Source organism: Procambarus clarkii, chromosome 10 (genome assembly GCF_040958095.1).
Source record: "Procambarus clarkii isolate CNS0578487 chromosome 10, FALCON_Pclarkii_2.0, whole genome shotgun sequence".
In the NCBI taxonomy this organism is placed as follows: domain Eukaryota; kingdom Metazoa; phylum Arthropoda; class Malacostraca; order Decapoda; family Cambaridae; genus Procambarus; species Procambarus clarkii.
This window is the reverse complement of record NC_091159.1, coordinates 49,344,373-49,358,454: the sequence shown is the minus strand read 5'-3', so window position 1 is coordinate 49,358,454 and position 14,082 is coordinate 49,344,373. Positions and strand designations below refer to the sequence as shown.

The following is a 14,082-nucleotide window of genomic DNA, read 5'->3' as shown; positions in this document are numbered from 1 at the left end:
CTGTCCTATGCTAACGAAACAAGTGACTACTAAGAGGCTAAACAATCCATGACTAACAAAGGGGACTACTTAAATCTACTAATAAAAAACATGACCTTGAGAAGAAGTATAGGTTAGGAATCGTCTCCAAAGAATTTTCAAAGAATTACTCATCAGTGCTATCTAAAATAATTAGAAGAACCAAAATTAAATACTACGAAAATAAATTTACCCAAATAAAGGGCAACATTAAGAAAACATGGAGAACTATTTCACAAATACTGGGATCAAAAAAGATTTTAAATAAAAAAATGGTCTCTGATTTGAAATACAAATCGGAGATGTTTCTGAAGAGGGGGGACAAAGAAACAGTTGCGCAGTGCGCCCCGCGCAGATGCGCGGGAAGTCTGGGGTCATATAAATTCCGGGGCAGAGAGGGGCTCTCTCTCACTCCACCCGACCGTCGCAGCACTCGAAACTGTTATACCTAGTTCAAATGACATTTCATCTGCCATTAGGTTTCTGCAGAACGTGTTTGCCATGACCTAGATTCAGGAAGCTCTGTGTATTTCTTCATAAATGGGTTTGCTACGAAGGTTCCTAAGTGTACCCTAAGAAGATGCTTAGGTGCAATTCAATAACGTCCACTTAGGAAGAAAATTGTTGGTTCACCTGAGAGCCGATAGAGGTCACTACTGTGTTTCGTTTGGCCAATCAGAGAGCAGCAACATTCTTCATATTGAAGATTTAGCGCTGGCTTATAGGAGCTCTACTGCCTCCTATTTACGTCGAATTTTCTTATAAAATTAGTATATTTCGAAGTAAAACAATGTTTTTTCAACTTCTACAGCCAGCACCGACATTGTTGTAAACAAATATGTTACATTTGTTGTTTACCTACGTAATTCTAAGAGATACGAATTCTCCATCTCCAATTCTCCAATTCTCCAATTCTCTCCAATTCCATCTCCAATTCTCTCTCTCCAACTCTCCAACTCCATCTCCAATTCTCTCCATTCGAATTCTCCATCTCCAACCATGTTAAAGACTGTACCTCTCTCAACCAGTTTAAGATAAAAACTAAACAATACCTAATAAATTCCCTGTAACCCACCTCACTCCTTTATTGTCAACCCATGTCTGTTATTTTATTATTATTATTTTTTTTTTTAATCAACACTGTTTGTCAACCTATTGTATTTGTGCTGCTTTTTCAGTCATGTTCCCCCTTTTTTTTATCTTTATTTGTATTTGTTTTCAACACTTTTTATTCTTTATGCTCAATTAGTATTAAGTTCTAGATATTAATGTTTTTCTTGCCCGAAACGCATTGCGTAATAGTGGCTTTAGGCATTGTATGTACTAGCTCTATCTATATATCAATCCATTAATGTAACATCACTTGTATGTATGTACCTTACCTGAATAAACATATTTATTTATTTATTTATTTATTTATACTGTGTAGCTGTCCATGTTGCTCGGAAGATGCGCTGACAATTATTGTATATATTTACTGAATTTACCCAATGGCCACTAACTATCTAGTGACCTCGAAGAGGACAGAAAGCCGGCGGCTTGTTAAAGGGCCCGCCAATTGAATTAATGTTATTTTTTAGCTGGAATTTGGCATTTACGGCTTCAGCGGGTAGGCGGTTCCATGGGTTTATAGCCCTCTTGGTGGAAAAAAAAACATCTGTTTTCAGTCCTACTTGAGAGAACATACTCTCCAACACTATATCTGTGATTGTCCTGTTATCAGTGACTTCGTACCAAATGGTATGAGGTACTTTGAGTTCTGTAATTACTTCACACACTCAGGAATATTGGAAGATATTCTTGTGCTGCACCCAGATTTTGCCAGTGGAGGCTAATAGATCAGCATTAAGTATTTTGTTCTCTCCTAATTCCATGTATGACTGGCCATCCTGTGAGGTGAGGATGTTGGGTGAGCTTGTAGCTGGTTTTTGATCTACACTGTGTGGTCCTTTATACAGAATAGGGCAGCAGCACATTGCTGTGTAAACCTAAACATGTTTAAAAATACATTGTTTGAGAGGAGTTTTGTAGAAACTGGTAAGAGTAATTATAATATAATGTTTCCATGATTCAGTGCTTACCTCTTGTGAAAATTGCTTAGAGTTGTTTAGTCAGAGTTGATTTGTTTTTTGTATTGAGGCTGGTATTTTCTAAATTGATTCCATGTACAGTATGTCTAACCATCCTGTGAGATGGGAGTATTAGATAAACTTATAGCTAGTTTTTTATCTACACTGTGTAATATTCCATATCTCACAGTCTCCGTGGTATAGTGGTAAGACACTCGCCTGGCGTTCCGCGAGCGCTATGTCATGGGTTCGTATCCTGGCCGGGGAGGATTTACTGGGCGCAATTCCTTAACTGTAGCCTCTGTTTAACGCAACAGTAAAATGTGTACTTGGATGAAAAAACGATTCTTCGCGGCAGGGGATCGTATTCCAGGGACCTGCCCGAAATGCTACGCGTACTAGTGGCTGTACAAGAATGTAACAACTCTTGTATATATCTCAAAAAAAAAAAAAAAAAAAAAAAAAAAAAAAAAAAAAAAAAAAAAAAAAAAAAAATATAGAATAGGGTAGCAGCACATTGCTGTGTATACATAATCTTCTTAATAAAAAAAATCAGTAATAAAGATTTTAAATTATAGTTTGTATTATTACAAATACAGTACTGTATTATCCTTATTAAATCATGTTGACCATGGATCATTAAGATCTCATGTTGATATGTAATACAAGTCATATTTCTTTTGAACTGCTAATCCATGCTAATCATTCATTAAATTGTGCATTATGTCTTAATTTTTCACTTCCTTGGATATACTGTACAGTACAAAAAGATAGGATAAAAATAAACCAGTAATATTTCTTTCATTCTATTTTTCATTTAAATAACTGCATCAATATTTTTACAGCTGACAGGATTTGTTTTCCCATACAGGTGCATTATTTGTTAAAAAAAATTTGGTTTATTGTTACACACAATGGTGCTACATAGCCTTCCCAGCTTGGTGCCTTCTTTTAATACTTACTGATTAAAAAATAAATAATAAATACATTTTATTCAGGAAAAGTACATACAGTTGATTTACAAACATAATGTTGGATTTATAGGCAGAGCTAGTACATACAATACCTAAAGCCACTAATACTCATAGCATTTCGGGCAAGGTGTGGGGGGAAAAAAACACAGACTAAAACTTAATAGCAATCGAGATTAGGTATAAATTGTGTTGAAAGAAGGAATAAAAAATACAAAAAGGGGGTTAACATAGCATAAATCAGCAATTGCACATGTTGGTGAAGAGCGTTGTTTAAAAAATAGCAAGACATGGGTTGACATTTAGGAGGTAAGTTAGGTTACATGGAGTTAATTAGGCAGTACTTGGTTTAACTCTTAAACTGGTTGAGAGAGGTACAGCCTTTGACATGATTCGGGAGGTCATTCCACATTCTGGGTCCCTTGATTTGTAGAGCACTTCTAGTTTGGTTACACACAGCCAAATTGAGTAACAGGAAGAGGTCTTGGACACAAATTTCTTCCATGCTAAATGTAGAGGAATCAGCTGAGTATTCCTCAAATAAAATAAGTTGCCTCAGCTTATAAGGTAAATAAAATAAGCATTTCTCAAATAAGTAGCTGCCTCACCTCACTGCCTTACTGCTACATAGCCTTCCCGGCATGGTGCCTTCTTTTGATAATTACTTGTTCCACACCCAAATTGTATAACAAGAAGAGGTCTTGGACCCCTACTTCCCTCTCTCTTTTTTAGTAGTCTATATAGTAATAATTATAGCTTTAAGTATTCAATGAATAAAGTTTTTGACATTTTTACCCTTTTCCTTACCTAACATCATTTGTGCAGCATATTTTTATTTTATGTCTCACCCAGATTTAATTTCAAAATAAAACCAAACTAAATAAATTAGAAATGGGTATGTATAGCTAAGGTACACCCTTACTACTAGGTGAACAGGGGCATTTGGTGATAGTAAATGATCCCATCAGGCAGGGCTCATCACCTTCTCTCATATTTCATGTTCACCAGTGTTTATTTACTTAATAACTACTGGTATAATATCTTGCTATTATAAAACTAATTCTACTATCATCAAACACATATTTACTTCAAGTTTCAAGCAGAGAATGCATATATAACTAACACGAAGGATTACTCTTCACTAGATTCACCAGCTATAATATTTTGGTCATGTTCCAATATCATAAATCGATCCCAGTGTTATGTAGTAGAGAAAAAATGACTTATATCCAGTTTACGTAAAGCTACGAGTGGTCGAAACCACACTTAAATCCCGGAATGAACTTACGAAGATTTTTCCACTTAGGGTAGTTAATTGAATACGGACGTAGCCGCCACGAAGGCGCTAAGACGGAAAACGCTCTTAGCTAAGAGGAAAAACCTTCGTAAGTACCTTCCTGAATCCGGCCCCTGGTCTACATCGGCAGATAATGAGAATTCCCAGAGATACTTGTAACGAGTCTTAGTTAGTCCTTTGGGCTCTCTGCTGTTGCTCCCGGAGAGCTGGGGCGCCCTCCTTGGGCCTGTGCCGGGCGCCCCCGTGCCGTGCTGGTCGCGTGGCTGGCTTAGGGTCGGCGTGCCCCGGGCCGCGTCCCTAGTGGCCTGCGTTTGGTCTCCTCTCATGTGGGGCCCCGTCCAGCCGTGCCCGTCCGTGTCCAAGGGGCCCCGCAGCGCGGCGTGCCTAGGCGCGCGCCCTGCCCGGGGCCCCCCGTCGGCGGCCAGGCGTGCCCTTGCCGGCGTCGCCATGTGGCCAGGCGTGGTGGGCCCTACGCCCTTTGTGCTCTGCCTTGGGGCCCTTTCCCTCGCCGCCATCGACCACGTGTCTGGGCGTGCCTCGGCGTCCTTCCCGCCTTTCCTTCGGGGCTCCCTGCCGCCGGCCCGCCGGGTTCCCTGGGTGTCCCAGGGGGCCAGGTTTCGCCTTGTCCGAGGACATGTGTCGCCGTCGGCGACGGATTGTGGCCAGGTTCGGTCCTACGCCCGGGGCGCATGTTCTCGGCGGCGGCGGCACGTGGCCAGGCGTGGGCGGCCCTATGGCGGGCCCCGCCTTGGGGCCCATGTATGCCTTGCCGGGCCGTCACGTGCCTGGCCGGCAGGGCGTGCTTCTGCGTCCTTCCTGTTTCCCTCGGGTGTTCCCTGTTGCCGGTCTGCCGGCTTCCCTGGGATGTCCCCAGGGGTCGGGTCTCCCTGAGCGGACAGTCGTTGCCCCTGGCGACGACTCGTGGCCAGGTCCGGCCCTCCGCCCGGGCCTGCTACGGGGCACACGCCTGGTCGTGCTGCCACGTGGCACGGCGTTCCGTGGCGCGCACGGTTGGGCTGTGTCCCGCCCTTCCTGTTCCCTTTTGGGTGCTAATCCACGTGGCTTTGCGCCACGGCTTCCCATGTCGGGGCTCGGGCTGCCTTGCGCCCGTACGGCCGCCCTGTGTGCGCCCCCCCCCTCCCCCTTTTCGTCTAGGCCCTGAGCATGCCGTGTGGCAGCGCGTGGTTGGTAGGCCACGGGGTCCTTGCCGTGTGTGGTGTGCTCTTGTTAGGCACGTCGCCCTCGGACGTCTCGCCCGGCCGTGTTGCCCGGGGTGTTAGCCCCAGGCCCTCCGGTGTCCCGGAGTCCCCAAGTAAGTCTTCCCCAGAGTGGCGCCGATCAAGATGTCCCCAGACGTCCGTCGGCCGGTATAATATAATATGTATTAATATATAATACAATACTACAATGGTATAATAGTATAATATAACTGTATACTGTATAATATACAGTATGGTTGGTAGCGTGGTTGGTAGGCCACGGGGTCCTTGCCGTGTGTGGTGTGCTCTCTGCTAGGCACGTCGCCCTCTGACGTCCCGCCCGGCCGTGTTGCCCGGGGTGTTAGCCCCAGGCCCTTCGGTGTCCCGGAGTCCCCAGGTACGTCTTCCCCGAGTGGCGCCGATCAAGATGTCCCCAGACGTCCGTCGGCCGGTGTAAGTCCGGCATGTAGTCCCCAGACGTACGTCTGGCCGGTGTTGCCCGGTGTGTTATTTCAAGCTTTCCGCCGTCCAGGCCCTCAGGCACGTGCCCTGCTTGCCTGGGGGGTAGCCAGGACCGTTCCCACATGTCCTCCGTCTGGCCGGTGTTGCCGGCAAGTTGGTTCCCAGGCGCTCCCGCCTGGCCGGTGTAGCCTGGTGTGTTTGTCTTAAGCGCCCTGCCCGTCCGGTGTAGCAGGGATTCCTCCTACGTCGTAAGTTCAGCGTTCGTCTGCCTGCCCGTTCGCCTGTGTCGTCTGTTGTTCTTCTTCGTCGGAGGGAGACGCCGGCGTTGGAGCAAGGACCCGAGATCAGCTCGACGACGATGGCAGGTTTACGTCTACGGGTACGCACCACAGGCCCTGGGTTCGGCGTTAAAGCCGGCAATCCAGGATGACTTCGTTATGTTCGTTAAGTCCTCGGCGTCCAGTTCCAGGGGCCGTGCCCTGGACAGGGGGGTGGCCCCCATGTTGCCCGGGGCACGGTATCCTCCAGCAGATGGCGGCGTCGAAGCGTCGTCGGGAACGTCGTATATTTAATGATCCCCATTCTTTGCCTCCTTAAGACACTGTAAATTATGTCTTTCTCACACTTGGTGTGAGAAAAAATTTGGAAGGTTTCTTATCTTGTACTAGCAGACTTCTCGCGACATGCCTTGCCCTTATTCATATTTATGTTCCACATTTCAGCACCGACATGCCTCTGCTTTCAGATCACCTCGGATTCACTTTGCCCCAGCCTAATTTTACTCAGGCATTCGTAGCCTTGTGCATGTCGTACGTTCAATCTTCGCGTCCGCTGTGTCACAGTTTGCTTGTTCACTTTTCCTTGTCTTACGTCATTAAGTAAAGTCGCCAGGATGTCCTATTTGCAGAGTTATAAGTAATTTACTAAGTAAAGTCAGACAGGACGTCCTATTTGCAGTATTTGCGGGCCCTTAATTTGCTTTACGTTCCCTGGCCCTGCATTTTGCCTAGTTTCCTCAGTAGTTACAGTACTTTCGCTGGGCCCTTGCAGTTTATTCACGTCGCTTATTTGGTTATATTTATGTTATGCATCTCCTCCGTTCTCTTAATGTAACATGGCTATATTCCACGCCGATTGTATACCCTTATTTTGTACTTGCAGATACCACGTGACATGCCTGCCCTTTTCATAATTATGTTCTACATTTCAGCGCTAACATGCCTCCTGTTCCAGGTTACCTCGCTCTCTTTCCCAACCAGCCTCCTTAATTTACCCCGACAGTTGATGAGTTGCTTGTCGCACGTTTATTTGTACGTTGCTGTGTTCAGTATGCTTGCCTATGTTACCCTGCCTTCCTCATTAAGTAAAGTCAGCCAGGATGTGCTATTTGCAGAATTACTAAGTAAATTATTAAGTGAAGTCAGCCAGGCAGTGCTCGTTGCAGAGTTACTAAGAAATTATTAAGTAAAGTCAGCCAGGATGTGTTTTGCAGAGTTCCTAGAATTATTAAGTAAAGTCAGACAGGCTGTGCTATTTGCAGTTTCGCGGGCCCTTATTTTAGCTTCACGTCTCCTGGCCCTGCAATTTGCCTAGAGTCATAGGTAGTTACAGTAGTTTATGCTTGGCTATTGCAGTTTATTCACGTCACTTCTATGGTTATTTATGTTATGCTTTCCTCCGTTGCTTAATGTAAAATTGGTTTTATTTATTCTAGGGCGATTGTTCCATTTAGCCTACCACAATTTAATACATCTTACTTATTTGCTAACATTTGTGCTGTGCTTCATTTATGGTTGTCATTAAGTATGTTTCTATTTATTATAGGGCAAAATGTCCCATTCACCACTATTCATCCCTGTTACTCATTTGGTTACACTTGTGTCGTGCATCCTTTATGTTTGTTATAAAAACATTTTGTTTGTTTACTATAGGGCGATTTGTTACATTTAGCGTTACGTTATTTAGCTTACGTTAAATAAATAAAATAAATAAATTTACTCCGACAGTTGATGCGTTGCTCATGTCGCATGTTTATTTTTGCGTCGCTGTGTCCAGTATGCTCGCCCACTTTTACCCTGCCTTACGTCATTAAGTAAAGACAGCCAGGATGTGCTATTTGCAGAGTTACCAAGTAATTTATTAAGTAAAGTCAGACAGGCAGTGCTAGTTGCAGAGTTACTAAGTAAATTATTAAGTAAAGTCAGCCAGGATGTGCTATTTGCAGAGTTCCTAAGTATTATTAAGTAAAGTCAGACAGGATGTGCTATTTGCAGTATTCGCGGGCCCTTATTTTAGCTTCACGTCTCCTGGCCCTGCATTTTTGCCTAGTTTCATCGGTAGTTACAGTAGTTCATGCTTAGCTTTGCAGTTTAGTTTCCTCAGTGGTTACAGTATTTACGCTTGGCTCTTGCAGTTTATTCACGTTACTTATTTGGTTCTATTTATGTTATGCTTCACCCCCGTTCTCTTAATGAAAAATGGTTATATATGCACGCCGATTGTATCCCCTTATTTTGTACCTGCAGACATCACGTGCCATGACTTGCCCCTATTCAGGTGACCTGGACAGGGGGGTGGCCCCCACGTTGCCTGGGGCACGGTACACTCCAGCAGATGGCGGCGTCGAAGCGTCGTCGGGAACGTCGTATATGTAATGATATCCCGTTCTTTGCCTTCCTAAGACAATGTAAATTAGATTTTATACGCTTATATGGAAGGTTTCTTATTTTGTACTGGCAGACATCTCGCGACATGCCCTGCCCTTCCTCTTAATTACGTTCTACATTTCAGCACTAACATGCCCCCTGCTTTCAGATTACCACGGATTCCTTTTCCCAAACAGCCTACCTTAATTTACTCCGACAGTTGATGCTTTGCTCATGTCGCTTGTTTATTTTTTGCGTTGCTGTGTTCAGTATGTTTGTTCATTTTCCTTGCCTTACGTCATTAAGTAATGTCAGCCAGGATGTGCTATTTGCAGAGTTACTATGTAATTATTAAGTAGTCAGCCAGGATGTGCTATTTGCAGAGTTACTAAGTAAATTATTAAGTAAAGTCAGCCAGGATGTGCTATTTGCAGAGTTACTAAGTAAATTATTACGTAAAGTCAGCCAGGATGTGCTATTTGCAGAGTTACTAAGTAAATTATTAAGTAAAGTCACCCAGGATGTGCTATTTGCAGAGTTCCTAAGTAAATTATTAAGTAAAGTCAGCCAGGATGTGCTATTTGCAGAGTTACTAAGTAAATTATTAAGTAAAGTCAGCCAGGATGTGCTATTTGCAGAGTTACTAAGTAAATTATTAAGTCAGCCAGGATGTGCTATTCGCAGAGTTACTAATTACTAATTACTAGTCTTTTGCTGGGCTACCTTTATGCTTCTCCCCTTCCTGTCTAGGTATGTTTAGGTATGGCTAGCGGTGCGCGAGCCGCGGCTTATCGGTTGCCCCGCCCCACCCCCCTGGCTCCCTGTTTACTCGGTCTCGCCCGCTTACTTCCGCATTCTTCCACCCCATTCTACGTTATCGCCTCTCGCTTTTGGGCCTATGTCCTTTCTCAGACCGGGTTGTGTGCCGTCCAGCGCGCCTCGGCGACGTTATCTTTTCTTCGGCCCTCTGTCATTTCCGCCCCCCCCCCCAGCCGTGCGGGCTCGCCTGTGGGAAACGTCCCCTTGGTTCCTCCTACGTCTGCGTGTCTGTTAAATCTGTTATTGTTGGACTCGCAATTTGATTTGTATTTATTACGGCAAATTTTTCTCCCGCAATTTACTCTTTGTTTATGTTTCACGTTCAATTTGTTATTAAGGGACTATCAATTAGGATTTGTATTAATCTATTGCTTTGCCTCTCTGCCTTTAAGTTAATTTCAGCTAAGGTACGCTAGTTGCAGTGCATTCGGGTGGGGCCCCCCCCCCCACAATTTTTTTTTTCCTCCGGTTATTTCGTCCTATTACACTCGTTTCCCTCTTTATATATTCTGATTATTGTGCATTATGTTTGACCACCCATTCTTCATCGTATCGACAGTACATTAAGGTACATTCGGATGCTAACGAGAAGTTTAGCATGGCCTCACGCACGGTGTCAGGCAAAAAACTGGCCATTCGGCCTTCCTTTCGGCAAGCTCAAGCCAGTCAGTTAGCATGACGTCGGCCAGCTTGTGGTTGGCCAGCGCAGCCAGCATGCTGTTGGCCATAGGTCGCTAACGTTCTTTGGCATCCGGCCTTCTGGGCTATTTTACTCTTGTTCCTTCGCCATTGTTGTTTCCTACTACGTATTAGTATTCTATTTAATTTTACCTCATCTATCATTAGGTTAGGGGCCCCTTACCTCCAACCGCTATTCCTTCCACTGCGCTCTGCCCGCTTGGCGCTCACTGCCGGTTTCTTCTGTTCCCTTTATTCGCAGCCACGACAAGCCGGAACCCCCCCCCCCCTTCACACCCTACTGCGGCGAGGAAGAGAACGCGAGACGGATATTCCTCTGATCACCATCAACGCACGCAGCGGTGCCGGGATGCAGCCGCCCAGGGCCTACGTTAATACTATTATCTTCTCTTTATTTGCTGGGCTATATGGCAGTATTAATATTATTCCGTACCGTTACTGTCATTCCAGTATTATTTTATTAAAATATAAATTGTTATTATGGTTTGGCGTTGCTTTCTTAATTTCTTCCATTCTGCGGCACTTGCCGTCATCTGTTATTTACGATATTACATTGTATTCTTCATTGTACGATTATTTACGACATTGTATTCTTATTATTATCCTTATTACAGTTACTGAATGGCAGCTCCCTGCCGTCGATTTCACTTTGCTCCTGTTCTAAAGATGTTGCCGAAGTTCACGGCGTACTAGCTGCGGCTCGCAGACGCTCATTGACAACACAAGACTACACTCAGCGGCCACTCAAGGCAGACTCCTTGGCTTCTATCCAGCCCAATCACCCGTCTGGAGGCAGAGATGGGATAGAGACCAAGGGTAATGTTCCCCGCTCACATTCTACATCCGATTAGGACACAAGCATGTTATAGATTTGGCTTTAAGAATTGGTTCTTATTCCATTTTATTGTTTATGTATATGTTGCTTAGTTGTTATACCCTTTCTTGGTATATGTATTGTTTATATTCAAGATTTATAGTGTTTCGTCTTACCCTGTTATAGTTGCTTTGTGCCTCCTTGCTGTTCTCCTCCCGGTTTTCTCCCACCTTTGCTCTTAGCAAAGGTACTTCCCCATTCCGTTTGCTGGAAGATTCTTAGATTTGTTAGCCCCCCTTCATTGCTACAGTATAATTATTCGGATGCTCTTTATTCATCCAGGATTGTTAATTAAGGTTTCTCTTAATTCCTGCTGCCGGGCTCCCTCCCCCGTTTTTCGTCTCCGTATTGATTCAGCTAGGGTTTCCCTCTCGTCTGTGCTCTTGCCTGTCACGATATCACTGCACGCCGCTTCTGCCCACCCTTACTGCCTTATATCTTTCAGCCCGGGGGAGGTGAGCTACGCGACAAAAAATCGACGCACGCTCCGACTGGACCAGGTATCGCTTACATGGTCAGGAATCAACACTCTTCGGATCCTACAAGCACAGATCCTACAAGCGCTCCTGTCACCAGGCGAGATTTCTCCAGGATCCTACGCGCTGCCCTCTCGGCGCTAGGCTTGACTTCAGATGACTACGCTCCGCACCCAGCTGTCTCGGGACGGGCTCGCCACATCAGAAATAATGGCAAACGGCAGGCGGAAGAGTATAGTGCTCACATCCTACGTCAGACGGGACGTTGTTGCTCTGCTACATGGAGTGCCTCACGCGGCCAGCTGGCACTCGCCCTTCGGGGGGGGGTCCGGCCGCTGGCCTGCGGTGGGGGTGCAGCGCCGGTCCCCAAGTGTCCCGCTGTCCGCAGCTAATACTTTGCCCAGTCTAGGTGCTAGTAAGCCCTACTTGTAGTCACACCCCCTTCTCCTTATCCATTAGGTCTTTTACGGCCTCTTGGCCGGGTACATTACGTGTTATGTGGTCTCTCACTTATTAGTTATTCTTTGTGTCCTGCCTGTTATATCCTAGTGTTATATAATTACTACACATTTGCACTCGGCCTTAATTCTAGTACCAGTTAACCTTTAGGTTTCTGCAGAATTAGTTTCCATGTCACTATAGGCTAAGGTCTCATACTTACTACGGGTGTACCTTTTAAGTTAAATCTAGTCCTTGGAATTGTTACTGTTAATTCTTACTTTATATATTTACTTTATATATTTACTTTATATATTTTAATATAAACGTTATATATTCCTTAAATTATATTTGAAACTTTGTATATTTACATGTTCATTATTAAGTTTTATATAATATCAACTTTGTTAAGTCTATAATATAAACCGTGTTTAATATAAACTTTATATAATTACTTACTTTATGTGAACTTTATATATTTACATGTTCTGCAGAATTTAATCTTCAATAAACTTTAACGCCCCATACTGCCAGTATCTTTCTCCCCCTGGTCAGAAAATGGTCACTGCTTGCATCACAAGCGGGGATGTTTCTGGCGGGGGAGAAAGAAACAATTGCGCAGCGCGTCCCGCGGCGTTGCGCGGGCAGTTTGGGGTCGTATAAATACGGGCGCACAATAGGGCTCCGCCTCACTCCGCCTGCCCTCGCCGCTGCCCTCGCAAAACCCCACCCTCCCCCCCTTTGCAAGCGGCTGCTTTTGTACCCCCGTCATGCTTTGCACAGTTGTCCCGATTGTCTCCCCACTGCATGTGGGAAGGGGGGTGCAGCGCCGGTCCCCAAGTGTCCCGCTGTCCGCAGCTAATACTTTGCCCAGTCTAGGTGCTAGTAAGCCCTACTTGTAGTCACACCCCCTTCTCCTTATCCATTAGGTCTTTTACGGCCTCTTGGCCGGGTACATTACGTGTTATGTGGTCTCTCACTTATTAGTTATTCTTTGTGTCCTGCCTGTTATATCCTAGTGTTATATAATTACTACACATTTGCACTCGGCCTTAATTCTAGTACCAGTTAACCTTTAGGTTTCTGCAGAATTAGTTTCCATGTCACTATAGGCTAAGGTCTCATACTTACTACGGGTGTACCTTTTAAGTTAAATCTAGTCCTTGGAATTGTTACTGTTAATTCTTACTTTATATATTTACTTTATATATTTACTTTATATATTTTAATATAAACGTTATATATTCCTTAAATTATATTTGAAACTTTGTATATTTACATGTTCATTATTAAGTTTTATATAATATCAACTTTGTTAAGTCTATAATATAAACCGTGTTTAATATAAACTTTATATAATTACTTACTTTATGTGAACTTTATATATTTACATGTTCTGCAGAATTTAATCTTCAATAAACTTTAACGCCCCATACTGCCAGTATCTTTCTCCCCCTGGTCAGAAAATAAAAAAAAGTTTCAAAAACTGTTGGCATTCTTTCTAAGATCAGATATTATGTACCCCGCCCTGCCCTAGTGACTCTCTATTACTCCCTCATCTATCCATATCTCAATTATGGTATTTGTGCTTGGGGTTCTACTACCCAAAATCATTTACGTCCTCTAATTACTCAACACAAAGCTGCTATTAGGACAATATCCAACTCTGGCCCCAGACATCACTCGGTACCCCTACTCAATTTTTTTTTATTTTTTTTGAGATATATACAAGAGTTGTTACATTCTTGTACAGCCACTAGTACGCGTAGCGTTTCGGGCAGGTCCCTGGAATACGATCCCCTGCCGCGAAGAATCGTTTTTTCATCCAAGTACACATTTTACTGTTGCGTTAAACAGAGGCTACAGTTAAGGAATTGCGCCCAGTAAATCCTCCCCGGCCAGAATACGAACCCATGACATAGCACTCGCGGAACGCCAGGCGAGTGTCTTACCACTACACCACGGAGACTGTGCTCTGAATATGTTAGATATTAAGTCACTGCACATTCTCTCATGTGTGTTATACATATATAAAACGCTAAACTGTAATGCCAATCCTGACCTCAAAAGCTTCATAGAAGGTTGTAACAGAACCCATGAGCACCACACCAGAAA

At 44.1% G+C, this 14,082-nt stretch overlaps 1 long non-coding RNA gene across 1 annotated transcript; it reads left to right on the top strand.

The window, feature by feature from the left end:
• Nucleotides 1-7,313: 7,313 nt before the first annotated feature.
• LOC138363085 (uncharacterized) lies at nucleotides 7,314-13,402 on the top strand. The gene is made up of 2 exons (XR_011228024.1): nucleotides 7,314-11,240; nucleotides 11,499-13,402. It is a non-coding gene; the product is annotated as an uncharacterized lncRNA (long non-coding RNA).
• The last annotated feature ends 680 nt before the right edge of the window (nucleotides 13,403-14,082 follow it).